The following is a 6,000-nucleotide window of genomic DNA, read 5'->3' as shown; positions in this document are numbered from 1 at the left end:
TGTTGACGCAGTCGCGGTCGCGTTTCTGCCAGTTGAATCTTTATGGCTTCATCAGGACAAGGGTACTTGGAGAAATAAACTAGCGCAGGTCAATCTACTTGTCCCCCAGTGGGAAGTACTCCACTGGGCCACAGAACCGGAATACTTTACGGGCCAAACCACCGTGCCCACTTGTAGGTCCGGGGCGCAAACAAATCTGTACACATGTATCCAATACAGGGGTCGAGGCTGGGAAACTCGCTCCAAAACGGGAGGCCAACTTCACTACATGGTCCGTCCACGTTGCTCAACAGGTAACCAACATCCGCGTCAGCGCACAGCATCCCTCAAAGCCACAGCATTACGCAATGCCATAGCATCACTCAATGCCACAGCATCACTCAACGCAACAGCATCACTCAGTGCCACTGAATGCCACAGCACCCCTGAATGCCACAGCACCACTGAATGCCACATCACCACTGAATGCCACAGCACCATTCATCGTCACAGCATCACTCAATGCCACAGCATCATTCAACACCACAGCACCACTCAACACCACAGCACCACTCAATGCCACAGCAACACTCAACGCCACAGCAACACTCAGCGCCACTGAATCACTCAGTACCACTGAATGCCACAGCACCCCACAACACCACAGCACCACTCAATGCCAAAGCACCACTAAATGCCACAGCACCACTCAGCGCACAGCATCCCTCAACGCCACAGCATCAATCAACATCACAGCATCACTCAATGCCACAGCATCACTCAATGCCACAGCATCACTCAACGCCACAGCATCACTCAACGCCACAGCATCACTCAGCACCACTCAACGCCACATCACCACTAAATGCCACAGCATCACTCAGCACCACTGAAGGCAACAGCATCACTCAGCACCACTGAACGCCACAGCATCACTCTGTGCAACCATTCAACAGCAACTGGTTCTAATATGTTCTCTCAATGTTTCAAGCTTTATTACAAATGTCACAAAAAGATGTTAATATTTCACTTCTGTTCTTGGATTTTCATCACAATAAAATACACTGAACATAATCTTCCCAAAAGTTATTTACAAAAGTTTAAGCCATTGCCATTATAAATTACAATAACGTTTATTTAGTATTAAATATTAAAAAAAACATAAAAGCCATTGTTATTTGTAATATCAATACATCTAAGTCATGTAAATACAACACATATTGCATTACAAATGTTATAGCTGTCGCGTTTGCGAAAGTTAAAACTATTGGCATTGTAAATGACAAAGCTATTAATTTCGCTATTTTCAAAACCAACACATAAATAAAAAAATTGTCATTTACAATACCAATACCTCAAACTTTCCTAATGCGAGACCTATTGCATTGCAAATGCTTGTTGTCTCTCTCATCGCTCACTCTTTATCCCTCACCCTCCTCCTTGTGTGTCTCCATCAGATCATCTCCTTCGACTCTCTCCATCACTTCCTTTTTATCACGCACTCACTCTCTTCCCTGTTTCTTGCTTTGTCGTTTCCTTCCCCCTTTATCTTTATCTCTCGCACTCTTTTCTTTCCGTTCTTGACCACACAAAGGTCTCTTCTCCACCACTTATGTCCACTCCTGTCCCCATCATTCTCTTTCTCTGTTGCTGCATCTCTCTGTTCATCACTCCCTCTAGTCCGTCTCCTCCACCCACCCTGTACTCACTCGCCTTTTTCTCGATCACTTCCTCTCACACTCCCTGTTTGTCTCCATCCATCCTTCTCTGTCTCTCTTTCTGAGTCCCTCACTTCTCCTTGTTCTCTCCCAATCCCAATTCTTCGGTGCCCTTGCCCCTGCAGTGTTTCATGTAATTCCCTCTAACTGTAGTCTTATTCCCTCATCTTTTTCTTCGTCCTGTAGACTCTCTCATCAGTGCCATCTCTTCTATCTGTTTCTCCTTTATCCGCTCTTGGGTGTGGAACTTTATTTCTATCTCTGTTGTTTCTACAAAACTCTCTTCACTTTCTCTGCACATCTTTCCTAAGTATCTATTTTTATTCACTCTCCCCCGATCTCCTTCTTCGGCACCTCGTCAGGGGTAGTAAGCACTATATAAACACAATTACAGTGACTTCTGTAATGGGTGGGCGCTCCCTCTCTCTCTGCGTTGCTGTCTCCTCTCCATCCACCTCTCTCTCCTCGCCTTTCTTTCCCTTCTCGTTCTACGTCAATCAACTCCTTCATGCTCTTCGGGACCTCTGTGACCTGCCTTCTCTTCACTGATCGCCCTTCCCAGTCTGTCTCTTTCACCATCACCTCCTCTCCCCTCTCAGACTTTCCTATCCTTTTCTCCCCCTCCAAGGCTTCCCCCCCCCCGATCTGTCTCTGCCCCTCGTCCTCTCCACCTGGCTCATTCCAGGGCGTGTCCGCCTGCTCTAACCTTCTTGCAGCCCCCTGTTCGAGCTCTCGGGCGAGAGTACTTCAGCTCGGGCCCCCCGCACCGCGGGGGCTGCAGGGGCCTTTGTTGCACCCCTGCCTCGCACACCAAAGACCCTCTCCCATCTACCATAGTTCACAACCTCAACCACATTATCGCCCCATGGTGGACTAAAATCATTAACGTCTCTCTTTCCACTGGTTGTGTACCTGACTCCCTCTAACTAGGGCAAATCACCCCCATCCTTAAAAACCCTACGGCTGACACTAACGATCTTAACAACCCCCGCCCCATCTCCAACCTCTCACTACGAGCTAAAACCCTTGAAAAAGGCACCTTATGTCAATTGGATAACCATATAAGCAATTTCAACTTACTTGACTCCCTTCACTCCGGCTTCAGGAAAGGCTGCATCAGAGAAACCGCCATGCTGCACATTGTTCATGACATTCGATGCTCTCTTGAACATGGTGAGCCTTGCCTTCTTATTTTATACAATCAATCATCCTTCCTTACTCGAATCGCTCAAAGCTCTCTCTGGCCTTAATGGCTTGGTCCTTAAATGGTTCACTTCCTACCTCCAGCACAGAACACAACTAATAAAAATCAAATCCTATCTCTCCAATCCTGCCCCTATCCCCCTGGGTGTCCCCAGGGATCAATACTCTCCCCCTCTCTCTTCAACCTCTTTATGGAACCCCTTACTCTCATCTTGAAACGAGCCGGGATCAACTATCACCTCTATGCTGAAGACACCCAACTCTACTATAAGATCGAATCCCGCTCTGATGTCCTTCACTTAAAAAGCACTCTGAGCAAGATTCAATCCTGGTTCTACTCCAACTATCTTAAACGGAACCCTAACAAAACGGAAATCATTCTTTTCTCTCCTAAAAGCAACCATCTCCTCGTACAAGACAGGATCTCTGACCTTAACGCCCTCAACTGCCCACTCACCCTATCCAGCTCGGTGGAATCCCTAGGCTTCATTCTTGACAAAAATGTGACTCGGAATGAGCATATACATAACTCGGCCAAAGGAGCACTGTTCACTCTTAGGCATCTCAAGAAAAATCAAACCCTTGATCCCTCAAGACGATTTCAAATGGGTCGTACAATCACTAGTCCTCTCAAAACTTGACTATGGCAATGCTATCCTCACTGGAACACCTAAAGTACACCTAGCCCCCCTTAGACTTAGAGCCGTGCTCAACTTGGTGGCCAGGCTCATTACAGATTGTAAACGTTTCGATGACATCACACCTGCCCCTAAATCCCCCAATTGGCTGCCCATCAAAGGGAGATGCCTTTCTAAGACTGCCTGAATCACGCACAAAACTTTCCACCAATCCTCTTCATACCACAAACAAAAAAGCGGGTTGCTCCAGACCAATGAGAAGCTCCTCTGTGCTCATCCTCGTCCCCCCGTTACTAAAAAAGAAATCCACTCAATCCCGGTCCTTTTCTGGGAATGCTCTGAACATCTGGAATGGCCTCCCTAGGGACCTGCACTTCAACCCTCCTACCTTAGCTTCAAAAAAGACCTAAAATATCACCTTCTCAACAAATATTGAAATCTTTAATTGGCCTTGCTGTCCTTGACCTTGCGCTCCCCCCGCATTGGTTATCTTTCCACATACCTGGCTCTCTTTTCGATCTACTATTCACTCTTCCTTTTATGTATCCTAACATTAGCTCACCCTGGCTCACTGCTACCCTAACTGCTCCATATTTCCACGCTGTTTAGCAGTTTGTTTGAGCACTCTCACTTGTCTTCACCCCCCTTTCCTTCCCCTGCCCCCTACCTCTTTAATGTGTTCTTCCCGGTTGATTCTCTTTTTGTGCTCAGTGTCGTTCTCCAACATTACATTACTCAGATGTATTTAACGTATTTTGTGCTCTGTGGCGCTCTCCAACATTGCATTATTCTGATGTGTTTAACCTATGAATCCCTCAGAACTCTGCCGCCCTTGACTTTTGGATTGTTGTGATTCCCCAGATTGGTATTTTTTGCTCTGAATTAATGCTTTCTTTTTCTGGTGTTGTTCATGTACATGTAAAGCACTCTGATGCCTCTGGGTCTAGCCAGCGCTATATAAAACCTTAAAAATAAATACAAAATAAAAAGCTTTTGCATGAGTGAAACAGCCACTAGATAAAACTTCCTTCTCTTTCCCGCACGAACATTAAACGCCAAAGTTGCCTTTACCTTGTTATTGTTGCCTGAAAACCTCTGAACACTGGGGGGCATATTCTCAAGGACTTATCGCTGATTTATCGGCACTTTACGGCTGCTAAAGTGGCGACATCGACAGTTTTCCTGCGATAGCCACTGCTAAATCATCGCCCTGGATGACAGCGACAACTAACGTTAATCATATCCAGACTAGACGTTCCCATGCAAAAACTCAGGATGACACCACTTCGCGATATTCTCAATGACCAGCCATCTCGGAGATTTGATCCAAAAACAGGCGATAAGGCACATTAGCAGCAGGGAATTAAGACCCACTTTTTTCTGGTCTTAAGTAGGACAGAAACCTGCAGTATAAAGGGAGCCCAGCCCAGAGCCACATCTGAAGATCAACAGATGCCATGGAGCTACTAATCATGCAGCTCGGAGACTCAAGAGGGCCACAACACCCACCGCCACTACCCCCAGGACCACCCCCACCCCCAGGACCACCCTCCCCGGACTTCCACCGAGGCAGCGCAGAACAAGGAAGCAGACCTTCCGAAAACGAACCAGCCTCAGAGACTTAACGCCAGACGATGTTGTTGCCCCCTACAGGCTCAAAAGGACAACCATCCTCCGCATCCTGACCCACATTGCCCACAGGCTGACTGTACCAACACAGCGGAGAACCAACATCCCTCCGGAGACAAAGCTGCAGGCTGTGCTGCACCTGTTGGGCCTCTGGTACCTTCCAACCAACAACTGCCAGAGTCAGAGGAGTCTCACAGCCAGCCCTATCAAAGTTCCTCCCAACTGTCTTGGATGCCATCATCAGCTTCATTCCCCAGCACCTTCACTTCCCCCACACTGCGCAGGAACAGCTAGAGACCATGCAAGGGTTCTTCACCATAGCTGGCTTCCCGCACGTGTTGGGGGAAATCGACTGCACACATGTACTACTTGTGCCCCCTGCGGATCCTGCACACATCTACCATAAGCACACGCAGTCCATCAATGTGCAGGCAATAGTGGACCACTGGGGACTGTTCACCAATGTCGTCGCCAACTTCCCAGGCAGTGTGCATGATTCATACATCTTCCACCAGTCCATTATCAACCAGCGCTTTGAGGATGGCACCTATGGAAATGCACTGCTCGGTGGTAAGTATCAACTGGACACACCACACACCTTAACTCGACAATCATACAACTCACAACTGTGGGAATGCACACGTTACAAAATCACATACAACATGACAATCAACATGCCCACCAACCAGACACAACAACACAAGTAACTGTTGGAACCGAGGTCAGCCATGTAGACAAACCATCCACAAAGGCATAGCCCCTCTGCCACACAATTGCAGAATGTGAGGAGAGGTGGGAACCAAGTATGTGCGAAGGATGCAAGTGACCCATGA

This window comes from Lissotriton vulgaris, chromosome 5 (assembly GCF_964263255.1).
Source record: "Lissotriton vulgaris chromosome 5, aLisVul1.2, whole genome shotgun sequence".
NCBI classification, from domain to species: domain Eukaryota; kingdom Metazoa; phylum Chordata; class Amphibia; order Caudata; family Salamandridae; genus Lissotriton; species Lissotriton vulgaris.
The sequence above is the reverse complement of the archived record's forward strand: the minus strand, read 5'-3'. Positions refer to the sequence as shown.